This window comes from Eleutherodactylus coqui, chromosome 5 (assembly GCF_035609145.1).
Source record: "Eleutherodactylus coqui strain aEleCoq1 chromosome 5, aEleCoq1.hap1, whole genome shotgun sequence".
NCBI classification, from domain to species: Eukaryota; Metazoa; Chordata; class Amphibia; order Anura; family Eleutherodactylidae; genus Eleutherodactylus; species Eleutherodactylus coqui.
Genome location: NC_089841.1, coordinates 32579320 through 32592464, shown reverse-complemented (window position 1 = coordinate 32592464; position 13145 = coordinate 32579320). Strand labels below are relative to the sequence as shown.

The following is a 13145-nucleotide window of genomic DNA, read 5'->3' as shown; positions in this document are numbered from 1 at the left end:
CCGTCACCCTCTTACCAGAACAGGTTGACATTGACCAAGCGATTCAAGAACCTCACAACTTTGCCCAGCATGCAGATGGAAACTTGTGCGTTTGATCCATCACGGACACTCCATTACCCAGTCCCGACTTAACCTTGTTTGTTGATGGCTCCAGGTAGGCTGTAGATGGACTATTTCACACTGGATATGAAGTCACCACACAGACCACTGTCTTTCATCAACAGTCATTACTTGCACACGTCTCAGCCCAACAGGATGAATTGCAGGCCCTCACACACGCCTGTACACTGGCACAAGACAGTAATATTTACACAGACTCTAGATATGCCTTTGGCATTGCACATGACTATGGTCCAATCTGTTCATGGGCTAGCCAATAAGACATCAGTCACAAGTAGAAGCACTAATGCCTGCCCTTCTCTTACAAAAACAGGTGGCCAGCCTTAATGTCAAAGCACATACCTAAGACAAGTCTCCAGACGCTAAGGCCAGACCAATGCCTTGGCATACCAAGCAGCCAAAGAAGCAGCCTTGTTACTCCTCCCACCAGCAGTTCTGGCCACCTGCCAAGAAGAAGACATGTCACCATCGCTTAATGTCTCACAACTAGAGATGAGCGAGCGTACTCGTCCGAGCTTGATGCTCGTTCGAGTATTAGGGTGTTCGAGATGCTCGTTACTCGAGACGAGCACCACGCGGTGCTCGACTCCATTACATTTCTTTCCCTGAGAAATGTGCGCGCTTTTCTGGCCAATAGAAGCACAGGGAAGGCATTACAACTTCCTCCTGTGACATTCCAGCCCTATACCACCCCCCTGCAGTGAGTGGCTGGGGAGATCAGATGACACCCGAGTATTTAAATCTGCCCCGCCCGCGGCTCGCCACAGATGCACGCTGAGAGAGATCAAGGACAGTGCTGCTGCTGCTATAGGGAGAGTGTTAGGTTTAATTTCAGTCTTCAAGAACCCCAACGGTCCTTCTTAGGGCCACATCTGACCGTGTGCAGTACTGTTGAGGCTGCTTTTAGCAGTTTTGCACATTTTTTTTTTTTGTATATCGGGCGTGCAGACCATAGCGTCCTCAGTCTGCAGTCATTTTACAGAGTATAGGGGCAGTACTGGTGAGGCAGGGTCAGTGGTACAGGGAAAGAGGTATACTGGCTATATAGGCAGTGGGCTTTTTCAAAAACATACTATATTTGGGCTGCCTGTGACCGTCTTCAGTTTACTGCGTGTCTGCTGGGGGTAGTAGTCGCTAATTAATACCCAGCTAAGCGTTACAGCAGGCTTGCGCATAATTGTTTACTGGCTCCGCTGTGCGTTCCGTAACATCATTGTCGTCATCCTGCCAGAGGGAAACAGTACACATTATATCCGCTGCATGCGGTGTCTCTGGTTTTTCAGCTCACCATTTTAAAAAATTGAGGCAAAATACTTAAGGCCTACCACTGGCCTTTGGCCACTTGACTGGTTCTGCCCTGTGAATTCCAGTAGCTCAGTCATACGCACCTAGGTCTCACTACAGGTTTGCGCATAACTGTTTCCTGGCTCCGCTGTGCGTTCCGTAAGCGAAGTCAGCCTCCAACCACAGGCCAATAAGCGGCACATTTAATTACAGCGTTCTGTTTCTGCTCTACTCGTAATACACCATGCTGAGGGGTAGGGGTAGGCCTAGAGGACGTGGGTGAGGACGCGGATGCCCAAGTGAGGGTGTGGACACAGGCTGAGCTCCTGGTCCAGGTGTATCGCAGCCGACTGCTGTGGGATTAGGAGAGAGGCAAGTTTCTGGGGTCCCCAGATTCATCTCACAACTAATGGGTCCACGTGGTAGACCTTTATTAGAAACTGAGCGGTGTGAGCAGGTCCTGTCATGGATGGCAGAAAGTGCATCCAGCAATCTATCGACCACCCAGTCTTCTACGCCGTCCACAGCTGCAACTCTGAATCCTCTGGCTGCTGCTCCTCCTTCCTCCCAGCCTCCTCACTCCATGAAAATGACACATTCTGAGGAGCAGGCAGGGAGAGCTTCCCCTTGGATAAGGGTTTGCTGTAGTGCTGCAGGCACTTATGTATTGTTGGAGTACATTCTGAGGAGCAGGCAGACTCCCAGGAACTGTTCTCGGGCCCCTGCCCAGATTGGGCAGCAATGGTTCCTCTCCCACTGGAGGAGTTTGTCGTGACCGATGCCCAACCTTTGGAAAGTTCCCGGGGTCCGGGGGATGAGGCTGGGGACTTCCGGCAACTGTCTCAAGAGCTTTCAGTGGGTGAGGAGGACGATGACGATGAGACACAGTTGTCTATCAGTGAGGTAGTAGTAAGGGCAGTAAGTCCGAGGGAGGAGCGCACAGAGGATTCGGAGGAAGAGCAGCTGGACGATGAGGTGACTGACCCCACCTGGTTTGCTAAGCCTACTGAGGACAGGTCTTTAGAGGGGGAGGCACGTGCAGCAGCAGGGCAGGTTGGAAGAGGCAGTGCGGTGGCCAGGGGTAGAGGCAGGGCCAGACCGAATAATCCACCAACTGTTTCCCAAAGCGCCCCCCCCGCGCCATGCCAACCTGCAGAGGCCGAGGTGCTCAAAGGTCTGGCAGTTTTTCACTGAGAGTGCAGACGACCGACGAACTGTGGTGTTCAAGGTTTGTCGCGCCAAGATCAGACGGGGAGCCACCACCACCAGCCTCACCACCACCAGCATGCACAGGCATATGATGGCCAAGCACCCCACAAGGTGGGACGAAGGCCGTTCACCGCCTCCGGTTTGCACCACTGCCTCTCCCCCTGTGCCCCAACCTGCCACTGAGATCCAACCCCCCTCTCAGGACACAGGCACGACCGTCTCCCGGCCTGCACCCACACGCTCAGCTCCGCCTTCCTCGGCCCCATCCAGCAATGTCTCTCAGCACAGCGTCCAGCCGTCGCTAGTGCAACTGTTTGAGCGCAAGCGCAAGTACACCGCCATGCACCCGCACACTCAAGCGTTAAACGTGCACATAGCCAAATTGATCAGCCTGGAGATGCTGCCGTATAGGCTTGTGGAAACGGAGGCTTTCAAAAACATGATGGCGGAGGCGGCCCCGCGCTACTCGGTTCCCAGTCGCCACTATTTTTCCCGATGTGCCGTCCCAGCCCTGCACGACCACGTCTCCCGCAACATTGTACGCGCCCTCACCAACGCGGTTACTGCCAAGGTCCACTTAACAACAGACACGTGGACAAGCACAGGCGGGCAGGGCCACTATATCTCCCTGACGGCACATTGGGTGAATTTAGTGGAGGCTGGGACCGAGTCAGAGCCTGGGACCGCTCACGTCCTACCCACCCCCAGAATTGCGGGTCCCAGCTCGGTGGTGGTATCTGCGGTGGTGTATGCTTCCTCCACTAAAGCACCCCCCTCCTCCTCCTCCTCCTCATATGCAACCTCTGTCTCGCAATCAAGATGTGTCAGCAGCAGCACGTCGCCAGCAGTCGGTGTCGCGCGGGGTGGCAGCACAGCGGTGGGCAAGTGCCAGCAGGCCGTGCTGAAACTACTCAGCTTAGGAGAGAAGAGGCACACGGCCCACGAACTGCTGCAGGGTTTGACAGAGCAGACCGACCGCTGGCTTTCGCTGAGCCTCCAACCGGGCATGGTCGTGTGTGACAATGGCCGTAACCTGGTGGCGGCTCTGCAGCCTCACGCACGTGCCATGCCTGGCCCACGTCTTTAATTTGGTGGTTCAGCGCTTTCTGAAAAGCTACCCACGCTTGTCAGACCTGCTCGGAAAGGTGCGCCAGCTCAGCGCACGTTTCCGCAGGTCCAACACGGACGCTGCCACCCTGCGCACCCTGCAACATCGGTTTAATGTGCCAGTGCACCGACTGCTGTGCGACGTGCCCACACGGTGGAACTCTACGCTCCACATGTTGGCCAGGCTCTATGAGCAGCGTAGAGCTATAGTGGAATACCAACTCCAACATGGGCGGCGTAGTGGGAGTCAGCCTCCTCAATTCTTTACAGAAGAGTGGGCCTGGTTGGCAGACATCTGCCAGGTCCTTGGAAACTTTGAGGAGTCTACCCAGATGGTGAGCGGCGATGCTGCAATCATTAGCATCACCATTCCTCTGCTATGCCTCTTGAGAAGTTCCCTGCAAAGCATAAAGGCAGATGTTTTGCGCTCGGAAACGGAGGCGGGGGAAGACAGTATGTCGCTGGATAGTCAGAGCACCCTCATGTCTATATCTCAGCACGTTGAGGAGGAGGAGGGGGAGGAGCATGAGGAGGAGGGGGAAGAGACAGCTTGGCCCACTGCTGAGGGTACCCATGTTGCTTGCCTGTCATCCTTTCAGCGTGTATGGCCTAAGGAGGATGATCCTGAAAGTGATTTTCCTAGTGAGGACAGCCATGTGTTGCGTACATGTACCCTGGCACACATGGCTGACTTCATGTTAGGATGCCTTTCTCGTGACCCTCGCGTTACACGCATTCTGGCCACTACGGATTACTGGGTGTACACACTGCTCGACCCACGGTATAAGGAGAGCCTTTCCACTCTCATACCTGAAGAAGAAAGGGGTTCGAGAGTGATGCTATACCACAGGACCCTGGCGGACAAACTGATGGTAAAATTTCCATCCGACAGCGCTAGTGGCAGAAGGCACAGTTCCGTGGGCCAGGTAGCAGGGGAGGCGCGGAGATCAGGCAGCATGTACAGCGCAGGCAGGGGAACACTCTCCAAGGCCTTTATGGCTCCCCAGCAAGAGTGTGTCACCGCTCCCCAGTCAAGGCTGAGTCGGCGGGAGCACTGTAAAAGGATGGTGAGGGAGTACGTAGCCGATCGCACGACCGTCCTCCGTGACGCCTCTGCTCCCTACAACTACTGGGTGTCGAAGCTGGACACGTGGCCTGAACTCGCGCTGTATACCCTAGAGGTGCTTGCTTGTCCTGCGGCTATCGTCTTGTCAGAGAGGGTGTTTAGTGCGGCTGGGGGAATCATCACAGATAAGCGTACCCGCCTGACAACCGACAGTGCCGACAGGCTTACACTCATAAAGATGAACAAAGCCTGGATTTCCCCAGACTTCTCTTCTCCACCAGCGGACAGCAGCGGTACCTAAACAATACGTAGGCTGCACCCGCGGATGGAAGCATTGTTCTCTATCACCATAAAAAACGGGAACCTTTTAGCTTCATCAATCTGTGTATTATATTCATCCTCCTCCTCCTGCTCCTCCTCCTGAAACCTGACGTAATCACGCTGAACGGGCAATTTTTCTTAGGCCCACAAGGCTCAGTCATATTACTTTTGTAAACAATTTTTATACGTTTCAATGCTCATTAAAGTGTTGAAACTTGCACCTGAACCAATTTTTATTTTAACTGGTCTGCCTCCAGGCCTAGTTACAAATTAAGCCACATTAACCAAAGCGATTAATGGGTTTCACCTGCCCTCTTGGTTGGGCATGGGCAATTTTTCTGAGGTACATTAGTACTGTTGGTACACCAATTTTTTGGGGCCCTCGCCTACAGTGTAATCCTAGTAATTTTTATGGGCTTCGCCTGCACTCATGGTACAGCAAGGTGTGTGCGGTTGGCATACACTTTTGCTACATAAATGTAACTGGGGCCTTGTCTATACTGCAACTACTGAAACGTGAAAGAGACTGCTATCTCCCTAAACTGCTGCAACGGGAATGTTACTGTGGCCTGTCTTGACTGCTACTACTACTGAAATGGAACTAAGACTGTGTTCCCCGTATACTGCTGCTAGTGATATGTTACTGGGGCCTGACCCTAATGCTACCGCTGAAATGTTACTAATTCTGGGCTCTGACTATACCGCTGCTAATGCTATGTCACTGTGGTGTGGAAACGGAGGCTTCCCAAAGACATGATGGTGGCAAGGCCATTTCCCACCAACACGGTTACTGTTAAGGTACATATTACCAGTCTGACTGGGGCATGCACTGTGGGCCGAAGCCCACCTGTATTGTATGTGACGTTAGCTCTGCTGAGCAGGGCACTGCAATGGGATTTGTTTATGTACCGCCGGTGGGTTCCAGGGAGCCACCTATGCTGTGGGTCCACACGGACTTCACATTAGTGATTTGTACGTGCCAGTGTCTATGTATTAAAAACCCCGGTCAGACTGTGGCATGCAGTGTGGGCCGAAGCCCACCTGCATTTCATCTCACGTTACCTCAGCTGTGCTGGGCAATACAATGGGAATTATTTATGTACCGCCGGTGGCTTCCTGGGACCCACCTATGCTGTCGGTCCACATGGAGTTGTAACTGCATGTATCTACTTATAAAGAACCCCAGTCTGACTGGGCATGCAGTGTGGGCCGAAGCCCACCTGCATTTCATCTGACGTTACCTCAGCTGTGCTGGGCAATGCAATGGGAATTATTTATGTACCGCCGGTGGCTTCCTGGGACCCACCTATGCTGTCGGTCCACACGGAGTTGTAACTGCATGTGTCTACTTATAAAGAACCGCAGTCTGACTGGGGCATGCAGTTTTGGCCGAAGCCCACCTGCATTTCATCTGACGTTACCTCAGCTGTGCTGGGCACTGCAATGGGATACATTTATGTACAGCTGGTGGGTTCCAGGGAGCCACCCATGCTGTGGGTGCACATGGAATCCCCATTGTGGAGTTGTACCTGCCTGTGACTATTTATAAAAATATGAGGCCAGCGTGTGGCATGAGAGCAGTTGAAGGCTGCGCAGGGACACTTTGTGCGCTGTGGACACTGGGTCGTGCGGGGTGGTTGGGCAGCATGTAACCCAGGAGAAGTGGCAGCGGAGTGTCATGCAGGCAGTGATTGCGCTTTGTTGTAGGTAGTGTGGTGCTTAGCTAAGGTATGCATAGCTAATGAGGGTTTTTCAGAAGTAAAAATTGTTTGGAGGGGGGGGCCCACTCTTGCCGGTATTGTGGCTTAATAGTGGGACCTGGGAACTTGAGATGCAGCCCAACATGTAGCCCCTCGCCTGCCCTATCCGTTTCTGTGTCGTTCCCATCACTTTCTTGAATTTCCCAGATTTTCACAAATGAAAACCTTAGTGGAGCATCGGCGATATACAAAAATGCTCGGGTCGCCCATTGACTTCAATGGGGTTCGTTACTCTGAACGAACCCTCGAGCATCGCGGAAAGTTCGACTCGAGTAACGAACACCCGAGCATTTTGGTGCTCGCTCATCTCTACTCACAACATCTTCTTTTGCCTTTTTATAAACAAGCATGTTCCTATGAAGTGTCAGGTTTGTAAGCAAAAGGAGCCACTTCAGATTCCAGTGGCATGTGGACACTTCATGTGCGGGTCTCGCAGAGGCCCGCACAGAAGTGTCACTCCCGGGCCGCCGGCTCTGCTCTGCGCATGCGCCGGCTGGCCGGCAGCTGGCAAATCAAAGAGCCGGAGCCGCGGGAGAAGGTAAGACCTGCACTGGTCGCTGCATGGGTGCAAGTCGGGTCCCGCTGCGAGAATTCTTGCAGCGGGATCTGACCCGGCCATCTGCAGGCGGCCTTATACTCAGGGATGTATAACTTTAGTACTGTCCAACCCAGGTAGGACTGTTAAAACCCCTTCTAAACACACTCCTAGGCCCTTGTACCCCTTCCAAAGGTTGCCAATCGACTACATACAACTTCTTCAATCTGGACCGTTACAATACATCTTCGTATTTCTGTGGCTAATGCCAAAAATACAGCCAAGAAGCTTCTTCCTGAAGTGGTCTGTAAGTTTGGTGTCCCAGAAACCATTGAGAGGGACCATGGTACTCACTTTACTGAGATGGCAGGGATGTTAGGCATAGAATAGGCATTCCACACACCCTACCATCCTCAAAGCAGTGGGAGAGTAGAGAGGCTGAATGGGACCAGAAATTAAAAATAAAAAACATTTTTGAAAGCAATGACTGAATTCACTAAACCTTGGCCTGAGTGTCTTTCCTTGGCTCTCTTTTCGATAAGACACACACCCATCAATCAGGGAGGTCTCAGTCCTTCTGAGAATCTGTTTGGTTCAGCACCTCGTTTAGCCCTATACTTTCCTGAGCAATTACAGATTCAGGCTTCTTTTACATGAGCGCATATCGGCTGTCCGTTTTCACGGCCGGCCAATATGCACAACATTTGGGGAGAAAAAACTGGCTACACTGCTAAACTCCCTCCCACCTGTGGCCGCTGCCATGGGCTCCCATAGGAGGCCATGCAGCGGCCAACGTATTCCAGCCCAAAAGATAGTTCCAGGACTATCTTTGGGCCCGACATAAAAACGCCTACATTGGCTTGCCTGGGCGTATATACGTCTCGAAATACGCCCATGTGATCTGATGCATTGGAATCTAATGCATCAGATCACAGCGCAAATCGGCCAACCATTTCACACTCAGATCCCACTTTCATATGCGCTCATGTGAAGGAAGCCGCAATTTGAACATGTGTTACCTCCATTGCAGGATGTCTGGTGGATTTGTGGTGATGGTAGGATGCGTGCAACCCTGCCCAAATTTTGGAAAGGTAAGTGAGCACCTACAAGAGTACTCCTCCCCTTTCAGCTGTTCGCAGCTGGGTGGACAGGACACACAATCACACCCCCACCAGGACATGAAGAATCTCTGCGTAGACTGTGACGTCGTCTACTGGGTGGATCTTTAGATGCAGGTATTTATAGTGATGAAATAGGGGTACCCGGGGGAGGGACAAATGAGTTTAAAGCCAAAAACCAGACTACAGGAGGAATCGCATCATTCCATTGTTCTTGGTGCACAATTAATATTATATATATATATATATATATATATATATATATATATATATATATATATATTACTAGCTGATATACCCGGCTTCGCCCGAGTTAATTTGGTACTGGTGTTTATCTGGTGTTCACACGGAAAATCTTATGAAGTCGTGGTTACTTTAGAGATACTGAGGAAAAAACATATGTTCACCATTTTGCATAGTTCTCTGCGTTACCCAGGAAACACCACGTGGAGGTAACCATGCGACGTTTCCTTTATATAAAACTAGCGTACCCGTCGCGCGTTGCTGCGAAGACAGACAGACATACATACATTCGTTTTTATATATCTAGATGACGGCAGCAGCGACCACTGAGGTTTTGTAGGCCGCTGCTTCCCCCTTGCAGGCTGAATAAAATAGCCGTTGTGTGGAACATCCAATTTATCCGGCTGCTGTGGCTTCTTGGGAAGATAGCCTAGTACATGTTTGCCCACTTCCAACTCCAATGGAGACTGACTGTAAATGGCTGGCGTGCTCTAGTATTTATGGTTCCAAGCTGTACGTGTCATTGCATACAGTCTGTCTATCTATCTATCTATCTATCTATCTATCTATCTATCTATCTGGGTTATTGCATACAGTCTATCTATCTATCTATCTATCTATCTATCTATCTATCTATCTATGACATCAGGAAATGAGAGAATTAGATTCCGTACGTAAAATTTGAACGCTAATTCTTTGGCGCTTTGAATTGAATAATCGAGTTGGGACCCATTAGCTTTTCCTATTTATGACATAATCAATGCTCGAGCCAAATTTCAAGTTTCTATGACATTGGGAAATGAGAGAATTAAATTCCGTACATAAAATTTGGACGCTAATTCTTTTGCGCTTAGAATTGAATAATCGAGTTGGGATGAGACATAAGGCCTTGCCCATAAGCATTCCCCAACCTCCAAGAACTGAACCTACCTACCTGAATGAGATTTTGTAGGCCGCTGCTTCCCCCTTGCGGGCTGAATAAAATAGCCGTTGGGTGGAACATACAATTTATCCGGCTGCTGTGGCTTCTTAGGAAGATATCCTAGTACTTGTTTACCCACTTCCAACTCCAATGGTAATTGGCTGGCGTGCTCTAGTGGTTCCAAGCTGTACGTGTCATAATAGAGCCTTAATGACATCACAATGCCGCTTTATAGAACATGTTGGGGCATGTTCAAGGGCGTCCGATGTTGATGACATCAGTGATGACATCACAATAGCAGGTGGCTTACTTATTCGATCTACGTGGGGGGGGGGGGCGTAACTTTCGACGAAGCTCGCGCGCCATTTATCGTAGGATATTTGTACTATGCCTATAATCTTCCCAGGAGTGTACTCAACAACTTCCCAAAGTTTCATGGCGATCGGATGAATGGTGTAGTAGCGCATAAAGGACAAACACGCACGCACGCACGCACACACGCACGCACGCACGCAGACAGACATACATTCAATTTTATATATATAGATGACATCAGGAAGTTGGAGAATTAGATTGCATACGTAAAATTTGGACGCTAATTGTTTTCCGCATAGAATTGAATAATGGAGTTGGGACCCATTAGCTTTTCCTATTTATGACATAATCAATGCCGGTCCGAGCAAATGCGCTGCCCCCCTGCATTTGCTCGGATGAGCAATGCTCGCTCATCTCTAGTCTTAACATAACATGGAGTGATTTCATGCTATGGATAGATAATTGTTAGCAAATCTCCTCATCACGGGCTTCCATATTTACCAACTTGGCAGCGAGGTCATCAGATCGTACCGGGGGGTCCGATAACACACTATAACTGAAATATCTATATGAATATCTTTATAAACTATCTTCAGAACGAGCGCCCATAACCATTGGTCCGGGTCAGATCCGTGATCAGCGCAGCAACATACCACAGATTAGGGGCTGCTTAAGTCGGGAACAATATCAGTGATTAGGTTATTATTATTATTAGGATCAAACTGTCAGGACTGAAGGGGTTAATCCTCACCTCCCCCAATCAATTGTCTCCTATCTCAGAAGTCATGAAGGGGTTAATCTTTTCTCACTGACCTGACACATAGAACTCCACTCGCAGAGCTGGACAACAGCTATTTGCTTACAGGACCTATGATGATGTCACCATCATGTGATCACCTGTGTGGGAGGAGTCAGGGGTCACATGACCAGGAGGTGATCAGTGTATACAGGACGCTGCTGTGCTCCTTGTAATCCCTACTGGGTGATGTGTGGGGGATCAGGATGGATGGAGTAGAGCTGTGTGTGTGATGTGTGGGGGTCAGGATGGATGGAGTAGAGCTGTGTGTGTGATGTATGGGGATCAGGATGGATGGAGTAGAGCTGTGTGTGTGATGTGTGGGGGATCAGGATGGATGGAGTAGAGCTGTGTGTGATGTGTGGGGATCAGGATGGATGGAGTAGAGCTGTGTGTGTGATGTGTGGGGGTCAGGATGGATGGAGTAGAGCTGTGTGTGATGTGTGGGGATCAGGATGGATGGAGTAGAGCTGTGTGTGTGATGTGTGGGGATCAGGATGGATGGAGTAGAGCTGTGTGTGATGTGGGGGGGATCAGGATGGATGGAGTAGAGCTGTGTGTGCGATGTGTGGGGGATCAGGATGGATGGAGTAGAGCTGTGTGTGTGATGTGTGGGGATCAGGATGGATGGAGTAGAGCTGTGTGTGTGATGTGTGGGGGATCAGGATGGATGGAGTAGAGCTGTGTGTGATGTGTGGGGGATCAGGATGGATGGAGTAGAGCTGTGTGTGTGTGTGATGTGTGGGGGATCAGGATGGATGGAGTAGAGCTGTGTGTGTGATGTGTGGGGGATCAGGATGGATGGAGTAGAGCTGTGTGTGTGATGTGTGGGGGATCAGGATGGATGGAGTAGAGCTGTGTGTGTGATGTGTGGGGATCAGGATGGATGGAGTAGAGCTGTGTGTGTGATGTGTGGGGATCAGGATGGATGGAGTAGAGCTGTGTGTGTGATGTGTGGGGATCAGGATGGATGGAGTAGAGCTGTGTGTGTGATGTGTGGGGATCAGGATGGATGGAGTAGAGCTGTGTGTGTGATGTGTGGGGATCAGGATGGATGGAGTAGAGCTGTGTGTGTGATGTGTGGGGATCAGGATGGATGGTGTAGAGCTGTGTGTGTGATGTGTGGGGATCAGGATGGATGGAGTAGAGCTGTGTGTGTGATGTGTGGGGATCAGGATGGATGGTGTAGAGCTGTGTGTGTGATGTGTGGGGGATCAGGATGGATGGAGTAGAGCTGTGTGTGTGATGTGTGGGGATCAGGATGGATGGAGTAGAGCTGTGTGTGTGATGTGTGGGGATCAGGATGGATGGAGTAGAGCTGTGTGTGATGTGTGCGGGATCAGGATGGCTGGAGTAGAGCTGTGTGTGTGATGTGTGGGGGATCAGGATGGATGAAGTAGAGCTGTGTGTGTGATCAAGATGGATGGAGTAGAGCTGTGTGTGTGATGTGTGGGGGATCAGGATGGATGGAATAGAGCTGTGTGTGATGTGTGGGGGTCAGGATGGATGGAGTAGAGCTGTGTGTGATGTGTGGGGATCAGGATGGATGGAGTAGAGCTGTGTGTGATGTGTGGGGATCAGGATGGATGGAGTAGAGCTGTGTGTGTGATGTGTGGGGATCAGGATGGATGGAGTAGAGCTGTGTGTGTGATGTGTGGGGATCAGGATGGATGGAGTAGAGCTGTGTGTGTGATGTGTGGGGGATCAGGATGGATGGTGTAGAGCTGTGTGTGTGATGTGTGGGGGATCAGGATGGATGGAGTAGAGCTGTGTGTGATGTGTGGGGATCAGGATGGATGGAGTAGAGCTGTGTGTGTGATGTGTGGGGGATCAGGATGGATGAAGTAGAGCTGTGTGTGTGATGTGTGGGGGATCAGGATGGATGGAGTAGAGCTGTGTGTGATGTGTGGGGGATCAGGATGGATGGAGTAGAGCTGTGTGTGATGTGTGGGGGATCAGGATGGATGGAGTAGAGCTGTGTGTGATGTGTGGGGATCAGGATGGATGGAGTAGAGCTGTGTGTGTGATGTGTGGGGGATCAGGATGGATGGAGTAGAGCTGTATGTGTGATGTGTGGGGGATCAGAATGGGTGGAGTAGAGCTGTGTGTGTGATCTGTGGGGGATCAGAATGGGTGGAGTAGAGCTGTGTGTGTGATGTGTGGGGGATCAGGATGGATGGAGTAGAGCTGTGTGTGTGATGTGTGGGGATCAGGATGGATGGAGTAGAGCTGTGTGTGTGATGTGTGGGGATCAGGATGGATGGAGTAGAGTTGTGTGTGTGATGTGTGGGGATCAGGATGGATGGAGTAGAGCTGTGTGTGTGATGTGTGGGGGATCAGGATGGATGA

General features: G+C 50.8%; 1 protein-coding gene across 1 annotated transcript in view; it reads right to left on the bottom strand.

Moving 5' to 3' along the window:
- LOC136628732 (zinc finger protein 850-like) overlaps positions 1–13145 on the bottom strand; it is a 138064-nt gene that overhangs the window by 13976 nt on the left and 110943 nt on the right. The gene's annotated exons all lie outside the window — the stretch shown is intronic.